This window comes from Gigantopelta aegis, chromosome 8, assembly GCF_016097555.1.
Source record: "Gigantopelta aegis isolate Gae_Host chromosome 8, Gae_host_genome, whole genome shotgun sequence".
In the NCBI taxonomy this organism is placed as follows: Eukaryota; Metazoa; Mollusca; class Gastropoda; order Neomphalida; family Peltospiridae; genus Gigantopelta; species Gigantopelta aegis.
The window spans coordinates 11,148,814-11,161,186 of NC_054706.1; the positions used below are offsets into that span (position 1 = coordinate 11,148,814).

A 12,373-nucleotide genomic window follows, 5' to 3' on the forward strand; every position below is an offset into this window, starting at 1 on the left:
ACCGGTAACGAGTTTCGACTACAAAGTGATGAAGTGTAAGCTATTCCTCGCTTATGTCCCTTTCCAAATCTGCGGGTAACCCATGTAAAAAGCGTGGTTTTGTAAACACGGGTAAAACACACACATGCGAAATACACCACGGGTGTATGTCTTGGTCAGGTTTTTCAGCGTTTTACGTAAACTAGTGTTAAACCTAGGTTTTGATATAACCCGTTATTTCGAAACCCAGACATATGAAATCGGCCCAGGTGTTCCGCGAGGATCGAAACTACAACCCATCTCACCTCAAGCTAGCGCACTACCCCTGTACAACGAACAGGGAAACCCCTTGCCATATGGGCTACTCCCACCGAAACACCTCAAGCTAGCGCACTACCCCTGTACAACGACCAGGGAAACCCCTTGCCATATGGGCTACTCCCACCGAAACACCTCAAGCTAGCGCACTACCCCTGTACAACGACCAGAGAAACCCCTTGCCATATGGGCTACTCCCACTGAAACACCTCAAGCTAGCGCACTACCCCTGTACAACGATCAGGGAAACCCCTTGCCATATGGGCTACTCCCACCGAAACACCTCAAGCTAGCGCACTACCCCTGTACAACGACCAGAGAAACCCCTTGCCATATGGGCTACTCCCACTGAAACACCTCAAGCTAGCGCACTACCCCTGTACAACGATCAGGGAAACCCCTTGCCATATGGGCTACTCCCACCGAAAGACCTCAAGCTAGCGCACTACCCCTGTACAACGATCAGGGAAACCTCTTGCCATATTGGCTACTCCCACCGAAACACCTCAAGCTAGCGCACTACCCCTGTACAACGACCAGGGAAACCCCTTGCCAAATGGGCTACTCCCACCGAAACACCTCAAGCTAGCGCACTACCCCTGTACAACGATCAGGGAAACCTCTTGTCATATGGGCTACTCCCACCGAAACACCTCAAGCTAGCGCACTACCCTTGTACAACGATCAGGGAAACCTCATGCCATATGGGCTACTCCCACCGAAACGCACGAAAAGGTTAAAGTTTAGTTTTACGACACCACTAGATCACATGTATTTATTTTTTATTGGCTATTGGATGTCAAACATTTGGTAATTCTGACTTTTAGTCGTCAAATGAAAGCCGCTACATTTTTCTATTACCTGCAAGAGATCTGTTATATACACTTTCCCACACATCACGGCTTTTGAGCAGTTGCAGTGGTCTGGTTGGAACGAGAGAAAAAACATCAGTTGAATGGATCCACCGAGGTAGTTCGATCCTGCGACTCATGCACCTCAGGCGAGCGCTCTACCAACTGATCTAAATCCCTTCTCGTTTATATAATTATACACTTTCTCATCTACAGACACAAAACAATAAACCGCGACATTTTGTGTACCTGTCAAGCGACACTTGTTAGGACAAGGGGGGGGGGGGGGGGGGGGGGGGGGGATCCAGCGTCCACTGAAGGCGATCGATCCTAAAACCCGTCGCTCTTGAGGCGAGCTCTGTACCATCGAGTTACATCATGACTCAACTGATCACCGATATAAACTTCAACACTGCACACTGTTATGTCATTTTGGAGCTGTCAAAACTATCGTAAATTGCCACAAACTCTGCAAGTACGTTCGAGTCAGCAATGTGCTTACTCGAATGACTTAGTAGCAAAGGTTCGCCTAGATGCAGCCAATTGCAACATCCCGCAGACGAAACAAGACCGTTATTGTGTGCAAGATTATTTCAACATCCACAGGAATACACGGTAACGCAAGTCGGAATTATTAAGCTTTGATTCATGGGGCTCGTTTGACGTTTATGTCCTCACACTGGGTGCAGTCAAATCTTGTTTTGGATATAACATCTTGTTCTCACGACCAAACATCGCATTTATCATAGCAGAACATTGTGTAACGAACATTCCTTGCCTTCCGTATCGTTCCCTTTCTGGGGTACTAGCAGTTTATCAGTTTGCTTTAACGACCACCATATCTGTCACTAGGAGCGGTAGATACGGGATAAAAAAAAGAAAAGAAAAAAAAAAGAAAAAGAAAAAAAGAAAGAGCACAACAAAAACAACAAGCATTCTGATGGAGGAAACAACAAGCATTCTGATGGAGGAAACAACAAGCATTCTGATGGAGGAAAAAAGGAAATGTTTTATTTGACGACGCACTCAACACATTTCATTGACTGTTATATGGCGTCAGACATATGGTTCAGGACCACACAGATATTGAGGGAGGAAACCCGCTGTGGCCACTTCATGGGCTACTCTTTTTGATTAGCAGCACGGGATTCCTTGTTTGCACCATCCCATAGACAGGATAGCACATACCACGGCCTTTGATGTGTCAGTCGTGGTACACTGGCTGGATCGAGAAATACAAGCATGCTGAGAATACTGCTGAAGCAATACACAACTACAAAATGTTTTTATCATACCCGCATGCTAATGTGGTCAGGGCATGCAACAGTGTGTCGACTTTCATTCATTTGGATTTATTTGACACGTAGTCGACTTTTTCTTTGTGCTCTTTAAGTGCCGTTGAGCCATTCATTCATTCGTTCTGTAATAAAGGAGTATAAAGGATGAACGATCAATAGCTTTCTATTCAATCTGTAAACCTTTATTGATGATCATATTGTAACTCTCATCCAAAGGCAACCAGTGGTCCACAACTGGTTCATCAAAGGCCGAGGCATGTCCTGTCCTGTTTGTGGGAAAGTGGATATAAAAAAAAACTGACTGCTTATCGGAAAGAGTAGCCTATGTAGCGACAGCGGTTTCCTCTAAAGAAATATGTCAGAATGACCGTATGTTTGACGTCCAATAGCCGATGATAAGATAAAAATCAATGTGCTCTAGAGGTGTCGTTAAATAAAACAAACTTCACTTTTATTCATCCAAAGGCATTTTATTAAGCCTCTCAGTGTTTATGAAAGCACTTAGCCACTAGTTGAACAGAGGTATCTTAGCGTAAACTCGATATAAAACACAAAAGAAATACCAGCCAGTGCCATCTCAACAAGTCTTTTATGAAGTAAAAACATTTCTGTTAAATGTTCAATGAAACAAGCTGCCAAATTCGTGATCTAATTAAAAAATAACAAAACAATATTTAAAATCAAGACACAGTTTAATAAGAACAAGTTGCACAAACAAATTGATAATTACAATGATTTAACACCGACAAAAACGTGTGCGTAGGAAAACAAGATGAAAGGTTTTTTTCGACAACAACAACAATAATAATAATAATAATAATAATAATAATAATATCAAGTGTACACTGTATTGAATTTAAAAAAGAGTAGTTACAATAATATCAAGTGTACATTGTACTGAATAAAAAAAGTACATTTACAATAACATCAAGCGTACATTCGATTGATTTTTGTTTTGTTTGTTTAATAGGGTAAATTTATTTTTTAAATTAGAAAGCAGTTTCTCAATTTTTCTTATGTCTTCCTTTATCTTTACACACCTTTCCTTCAAAGAAACCATCTTGATGGGTTGTACCATTGTGCGTTCTCTGGAAACAAAAATGTTCGCCATTACCATTAACTATTGTTTTTTGACATATACATTGTGTTAGAATGGATAAACATCAAAGTACTATTACAATGCGTTGTTTCAAAGACATGCACTAGGAAAACAGATAATCAAATACTTACAAATGGTCGCCCACCAGCATTGTTGTCAACATAGGGTCATCTTCTTTGTCCCTGTCTTCGTACTGATCCTGTTAATAAACAATGAAAAACCGAATTACCATGGGTAAAATACGTTTTTAACCAAACTTTGTTTCTGTTTTATTTTAAAATATTTTCTCTTATAATTGTTAAATTTTGTTTTTCTTTACATCTTGAAAAACAGCTACTGTTCCCAGTCCCTTATCTATAGTAAAGGTTTTTGAAATGCCAGTAGTGGGAAACAAGATATTGTTTCCTCGCATGGTCAAACAATAAAGAACTGTATTTTAGTTAAAGATAGATGCTTACTCTCGTACAATTCCTCAGGTCCAGAGGCTCTTCTTCTTTTCTCGTTTTTTCTTCCTTCTGTAAGCATAAAAATAATTATTATAGTTTTCAATTATAAAATGAACAAATTACTAACATACTTTAACATTCTGGTGATTTTAATAAAAAAAGAAAGAAAGAAAGAAATGTTTTATTTAACGACGCACTCAACACGTTTTATTTACGGTTATATGGCGTCAGACATATGGTTAAGGACCACACAAATTTTTGAGAGGAAACCCGCTGTCGCCACTACATGGGCTACTCTTTCCGATTAGCAGCAAGGGATCTTTTATTTGCGCTTCCCACAAGCAGGATAGCACAAACCATGGCCTTTGTTGAACCAGTTATGGATCACTGGTCGGTGCAAGTGGTTTACACCTACCCATTGAGCCTTGCGGAGCACTCACTCCGGGTTTAGAGTCGGTATCTGGATTAAAATCCCATGCCTCTACTGGGATCCGAACCCAGTACCTACCAACCTGTAGACCGATAGCCTAACCACGACGCCACCGAGGCCGGATTTTAATAAAGAAATAATGAGTATTGCTATGTCCAGGTATTTTGTGTATTCTCAAAAGCATTCTACATAATTTATGTGACTCGATTAATCTGTAGTTATAAGATAGTTGTAAGATAAATAAGAAAAAGAAAGAAAGAAATGTTTTATTTAATGACACACTCAACACATTTTATTTACGGTTATATGGCGTCAGACAGATAAATAAAAGAAAATAAAGTTTTAGTACTTGAGGTTTTTCTGTATTCTTACTGAAAAAATTGTGTATATTATGAATTCGGTAAAAATAGGTATTTTATTACAGACTATAAAATATATACATATATTATTTTAACGTAAGATCCATAATTTAATGGGGTTTTTTTTAAAATAGTTATTTAATCAAGAATGTTTGTATACTACTTATGGCTAGTCGTCCAACATGTGGGTGAATTCGTCCACACTGAAAATAAAAGAAAGAAATTCAAATGGACATCATTTCGGTTATGTAAACAAAACCGTCCACACATATACACACACACACACACACAGACACACACACACTCATACACACACACACATACACACACACACGCGCGCGCGCGCACAAACACACACACACACACAAGAGCTTTTGAAACTCACATATAAAGAAAATATTGCATCTATGGTCCCCATACCTCTGCGAAAGCCAAACTGAGCGTCACTTATTTTCTCAAATTCTTCAGACCAATCCAACAATCTCTTGTTGAGTATAGAAGTAAACAATTACCCAAATGCACTTAACAAACTATTGCCTCTATAATTATTTGCGTCCGAGTTATCTTCCTTTTAAAAAATTGGTACAATAACCGCAACACTCCATGGCGCAGAGAAAAGACCTAAGCTTAAGTTATATTAAATATTTTCAAAATGATAGGCACCAAACGTTCTTTAAACTCAATAACAAATCCATTTAAAATAGAATCTAAACCAGGACTTTTATCACACTTTACATGTTTTACAGTATACAAAATCTCAGCTTTAGTGATTTCCCAATCCAGTTGTTCATACAGACATTCAGAGTTTACACTAAATACATCTGGAGCAGACTCACTCTCTGGCGTATTGGGATCAGTTTCCACTACATCCTTAAAATTAATTAAAAAGTCATTAAGAGATACATTAGGCTTAGTATGTTTAGACTCAAAGGAATTTCGGTAAAATTCTTTAGGATTCTACTTTCTCAAATATTCTAACTGATTTCCTTGCAATCCTTGATATTGTCTTTTGAAGCGTTTCTCTATCTTTTAATATGCTCTTTTACAGGCAAATAAATGCGCTTTATTTTTATATGATTTATTGCAGTTAAAAGTTCTTAGTGTGGCCAAGTATATTAAATACAAACGTCTGCACTCAGAATTAAACCACGGTTTATCACACACTTGGTTGGGCTTTGTTTTGTACAGATTACTATATGTATGTACATTTCGAGACTTGCATTTAAAGGCATATTGTCACAGACCACTGACCTATTTAATGGTCTAACAAAGTATTATCTGAACAAAAATAATTTGATTTGTCCCTAAATGTATTTTATTCAACCATCTTAATAACCATCATACTCCATTTGTTAATGACATTTTGTAAAAAATAATTGAATTATGGCAATGGTCCATAATTCAAAAACTAAAATTGCCGAGAGGGATGACATGGATTTCACTCTATCATGGTTCAGTTAAGGTAATGCGATAGCTAGATTTAATTTCCAACAATTAATATAATTTTTATTTATTATCCATTTTTAGAGAAATAAGGTCCTTAAATCTGTGACAGTATGCCTTTAAAAGATGTGTCTGTTATGTTCTGCAGTACACTTGAAAAAGCCTTTACCATGCTGTCTACATCAATCTGTGATTCCAAATCAACATTTGTCACAGTACTTATTAACAAATCTAAATTGACTCTTATTGCCTCCATACATTCATGGTTGTGACGGTACATGCTCTTAATTTTGTTTTCGCCTGTGGCGATATTAATTGTTTTCGAGGGCCGTGTGCAGTTCCAATATGCACTTAAGCCCAGATGGGCAACTTGTTACGTAATACCTCCGCGCGACGGTCGTCGAGCTTTTTCTAATACACACCCAGTCCAGCTGTGGAGGCCATGTGGCCAGTAGTTACGTAATACCTCCGCTACTTCAGTACGATCGGGGTATATTTGGCGAACTAGGCGACAGTAAGTCTAGGCTTGTAAGAAAAAAATACCGCTTGGTTACTGTGGAAATATATACATCATAAGATTCGGTTCCGCGTGCTGTCTCCGGACCAGTCTGGGATTTTATAATAAATAGCTAGGGTTTTAGAGATATCGGGGAGAAACATATTGGAAGGCTTCCAGGGAACGTTCGTCCGTTTGGACATGGTAAATACCATTTCTGCTCTGTTGTATAACCTTGATGTGATTGATGTGACTTTAAATATTTTAATACTGTATTATACCAATATTATTTAGACGGTGCTGCCGGGCATCTGGCGCAGTATACTGTAGGCTCACAGTTCTAAATAATTATTAACGCTTAGTCAGTCATCCTAAAGGACCTAGGTAAACTGTAGGTTAATGTCTTTATTGTGATAGGTACCAGTATTAAGTCTGTATTACAAGGTTATTGAATGAGTAGTTAGGGTTAATTAAAAATTAACCAGTTAGGAATAGAGTTGTAATTCCTTTATTAATTAAGTTCCCCTGGAAGCGTTTCTCAATTATCACACGTGTGGGTGTTGTGTCACGGTGAAGTGATTACAATATTGTGTAAACTAGACACCTAGAGATTAACTAATTAAGTGATCAGTTCTGGGTTGTTATTATTGGTTGTTGTTAATTAACTACTGCGGCAGTCCATTGGTCTGCGTAGTAGTAATACAGATTCCAAAGTGTGTAGTGTTTTTGTTGTGTTTTCTAGTGAACTAAACGTGCTATATTACATATACTTTATATAAGATCTTATCTCTGATCATACCTAGACGAGCCAGCGGGTATAACTGCCTGTTACAGAGAGATCTAATAGATATACAGTTGGGAGAGATATTTGGACAATCGTGTTTCATTCAGTTACGGGTATTATAGGATCCCCGTGACAATGGTTATGTTCATCGAACCACCTACCTCTACCAAATTCCCTACCATCACTAAGATCTTCATTCGATACACCACTGGATTTAACAATACTGTAGTGTGTAAAGAAAAATCAACATGCAATCGTGCATGATAAGAAAATTAATTAAAATTGCATATGATTACTTTTTCTAATAATGAAAATGTAAAATCATTAGACTAACCACACTTGTGTCTACCATTAACACTTCTTAGACCAGTAGCTTTGTATAGTTTTAGTAGTTTAGAGCCATAGTAGTTCTGTTCAGTGTCCGGGTTAATTCTTGGCGGTAGTGATTCAGCATTAGCATAATCAATAAGTCCACGTAATCTGTTTAATACATTGATATGAGGCTCATCAAATCTGATAAAAGCATCTCTAGTCGCGGTTCTGATATTAAAATCGCCAATAATAAACACATCTCCAATCTTAGAATAATACTTAATACCTAACTGTAATTCTGTAAATAAATCACAATTATATAGCTTATAGTACGAAGATGTCTGGGATGCTATATAAACAGCAGCTATATATAAATATCCTTGTCAAATTTATTTAAATATTTATCCACTTTAACCCATATTAGAGAATCTAAACAATGTTCGACTATATATGTAAGGCTTAAACTGAAATTTAACAATTTAAAAATATCTCCTCCCTGAACACCTTTTCTTTTTCTCACCGGGAGTGCTTTACATTCATACTCATCAACATGATATTCAAACTCATTATCGATCCAACATTCTAAAAGAAAAATTACATCATATGTACACAAAAAGTTTGTAAAATTAACAGTTTAATTTTTCACCTAGGCCACCATGGATATTCCATGTGAAAGTTTTCAGAGAGAAGTCACTAACGCTAGAACATACATTCTCCGGTGTGTCGTAATCACTGGGGTTAACTGTGGTCGTCTTCATAGCCGGGCTGTCATCACCTCTTAGAATTGAAACGAGGAGATAGGAAAATATATTAGAAAATGAACGATTATGTTTTTATTATAATAATTTTATCGAAAATTTTATTTTATCTTGTCCATTGTATAATGATTTTAGAGCAATTTTATTTAACAACGCTGCGGTAATTAATGATAATTTTACTGATGTTAGTTATCATGATAAAATTATATTTTTATTTTGCAACAATTTTATTATGCGATCTTATGCCAAAACCTGTGCACAGATTTTAAAAGTAAGAAAAAGTTATTTATTTGAAAAGTTGTAACTATTATATTTCATTTTTTATCTTTCATTTTAATGTTCTTTTATTTTTATAATATTATCGTCTCTTATAACTTTGTATTGAGTGGCTTTTAAAATATTATGTATGTATTATGTATGTAATTTTTTAAAAGGTGAGACGGGAATAAAAGATTGAATTTAATTGTGTTGCGCGTACCGCATTGGTAGCCGGAGATCGGAGTTCAGTAGCACGTACTTCATTAGCAGTCGGAGGCTGGGAGAGAACTCAATCGATATACAGTTTGTCCTTGTTCTTTACAGCACGCTTAACTGCTCGGATGGCTTCACTCCTGTGGGACGCTAGAAGCTTACGTCTTTCGTTTACTTCCCTTGGAAATTGTTCGGAGACAATAAAGAACTTGATCCGTTCAAAACTCTTGACGATTTCCGTACCGTTTCTCGATCACTAAACCTTCCGAACTTGGCGACCATCGGCCTAGGCCTTCCTCTTCTCGATGTCCCAACTCTATGCGCACGGCCAGTACACACCTCGGATTCGATATGCATGGTTTCCCGAATAAATGTTTTGATTTCCTCAATCGAATTCTCAGCTGCAACTCCATTTTCTTGTGTAGTTTCCTGTGTCGGTGCTGAAAATAAAAAAGAAGTTCAGTTTTAATAAAAGCAATATACACGAAAGACAAAAAAAAAAAAAAAAAAAAAAAAAAAATGAATTAAAAAAAAAAAAAAAAAAAAAAAAAAAAATTAATAATAACAAACTTTGTTAATATAATTAGTATATACAGTGAAACCTCTTACAACCGGATCCTCTTACAACCGGAATTCCCTCAAAACCTCACGTTTTTGATGGTCCTTTTTTAAATATCTGTGCAGAAGAGAACCTCTCTAAACTGGATACCTTTTAAAACTGGACATTTTACTTGGCCCCGAGGGTGTCCGGATTAGAGGAGTTATGCTGTACACACGCATTATCCGACATGTTTATTCATTCGTCCATTTTGGCAAACGCGTTTCTTTCCATGGTGAATGTGTGGAGTGGGAAATAATTCGGGTTTTTATACCCAGTAGTCTCCAAAAGATCTTTATAAGCTGCGTATTATGAATTATTTTATTACCTGATTTCTGCGACATCGTTATTCAGTTACCGGATGTTTGTATAGACCGTCTATTCGGCCATTCCAGTCGTGAAAGCGTGTCTGCTTTATTCAAGGTAGCTGGATGCTATTGTGTTTCTAGACCTCGCGGCATCCTGTAAAGGAAACTGTCCTTGTTTCCGCCAGCCTTCAAGAAGAATAGCCCACAGATCAAAGCTTTAGATTTCTTTTTAAAAGTCAAAACGGCATGACGTCCCGCTAAATGTAACGGAAGTTCATGAGCTGCGTCCCACACTCGAGCGTTTCAGATGGGTTTTAAATGCAACTCTTTTTGACTCATAAAACGCCGAAACAGTTTTTTTGTGTGTGTATATGGCTATTGTTTGTTATGGTGCCTTGACCGACGGTAGTTGTCTATTATGTTTGGTTTCAGATCAGGTGTAAACATTAATTTCGGCGATAACTGATACGGGAGAGATGCAAATGAGGTGTGAACCTTAATATCCGTCCAAAACGAGGGGGCGGAACCTGGCCCAGTGGTAAAACATTCGCTTGATGCGCGGTCGATTAAGGATCGATCCCCGGCGGTGGACCCATTGGGCTATTTCTCGTTTCAGTCAGTGCTCCACAGCTGGTGTAACAAAGGCCGTGGTATGTAGTATCCTGTCTGTGGGATGGTGCATATAAAAGATCCCTTGCTGCTAATCAAAAAGAGTAGCCCACGAAGTGGCAACAGCAGGTTTCCTCTCTCAATATCTGTGTGGTCCGTAACCATATGTCTGACGCCATATAACAGTAAATAAAATGTGTTGGTGCGTCGTTAAATAAAACATTTCATTTCCTTTCCATCCAAAACGACAGTAGTTGCATTGTTTTACATCCAAAACGACAGTAGTTGCATTGTTTTACATCCAAAACGACAGTAGTTGCATTGTTTTACATCCAAAACGACAGTAGTTGCATTGTTTTACATCCAAAACGACAGTAGTTGCATTGTTTTCCATCCAAAACGACAGTAGTTGCATTGTTTTCCATCCAAAACGACAGTAGTTGCATTGTTTTCCATCCAAAACGACAGTAGTTGCATTGTTTTACATCCAAAACACAGTAGTTGCCACATCCAAAACGACAGTAGTTGCATTGTTTTACATCCAAAACGACAGTAGTTGCATTGTTTTACATCCAAAACGACAGTAGTTGCATTGTTTTACATCCAAAACGACAGTAGTTGCATTGTTTTACATCCAAAACGACAGTAGTTGCATTGTTTTACATCCAAAACGACAGTAGTTGCATTGTTTTACATCCAAAACGACAGTAGTTGCATTGTTTTACATCCAAAACGACAGTAGTTGCATTGTTTTACATCCAAAACGACAGTAGTTGCATTGTTTTACATCCAAAACGACAGTAGTTGCATTGTTTTACATCCAAAACGACAGTAGTTGCATTGTTTTACATCCAAAACGACAGTAGTTGCATTGTTTTACATCCAAAACGACAGTAGTTGCATTGTTTTACATCCAAAACGACAGTAGTTGCATTGTGTTTTACATCCAAAACGACAGTAGTTGCATTGTTTTACATCCAAAACGACAGTAGTTGCATTGTTTTACATCCAAAACGACAGTAGTTGCATTGTTTTACATCCAAAACGACAGTAGTTGCATTGTTTTACATCCAAAACGACAGTAGTTGCATTGTTTTACATCCAAAACGACAGTAGTTGCATTGTTTTACATCCAAAACGACAGTAGTTGCATTGTTTTACATCCAAAACGACAGTAGTTGCATTGTTTTACATCCAAAACGACAGTAGTTGCATTGTTTTACATCCAAAACGACAGTAGTTGCATTGTTTTACATCCAAAACGACAGTAGTTGCATTGTTTTACATCCAAAATGACAGTAGTTGCATTGTTTTACATCCAAAATGACAGTAGTTGCATTGTTTTACATCCAAAACGACAGTAGTTGCATTGTTTTACATCCAAAACGACAGTAGTTGCATTGTTTTACATCCAAAACGACAGTAGTTGCATTGTTTTACATCCAAAACGACAGTAGTTGCATTGTTTTACATCCAAAACGACAGTAGTTGCATTGTTTTACATCCAAAACGACAGTAGTTGCATTGTTTTACATCCAAAACGACAGTAGTTGCATTGTTTTACATCCAAAACGACAGTAGTTGCATTGTTTTACATCCAAAACGACAGTAGTTGCATTGTTTTACATCCAAAACGACAGTAGTTGCATTGTTTTACATCCAAAACGACAGTAGTTGCATTGTTTTACATCCAAAATGACAGTAGTTGCATTGTTTTACATCCAAAATGACAGTAGTTGCATTGTTTTACATCCAAAACGACAGTAGTTGCATTGTTTTACATCCAAAATGACAGTAGTTGCATTGTTTTACAT

At 37.5% G+C, this 12,373-nt stretch overlaps 1 long non-coding RNA gene across 1 annotated transcript; it reads right to left on the reverse strand.

Moving 5' to 3' along the window:
• Positions 1-3,200: 3,200 nt before the first annotated feature.
• LOC121378393 lies at positions 3,201-9,554 on the reverse strand. The gene is made up of 4 exons (XR_005958721.1): positions 9,052-9,554; positions 4,004-4,060; positions 3,677-3,744; positions 3,201-3,534 (listed from the first exon to the last, which is right to left on the reverse strand). It is a non-coding gene; the product is annotated as an uncharacterized LOC121378393 (long non-coding RNA).
• Positions 9,555-12,373: the final 2,819 nt, after the last annotated feature.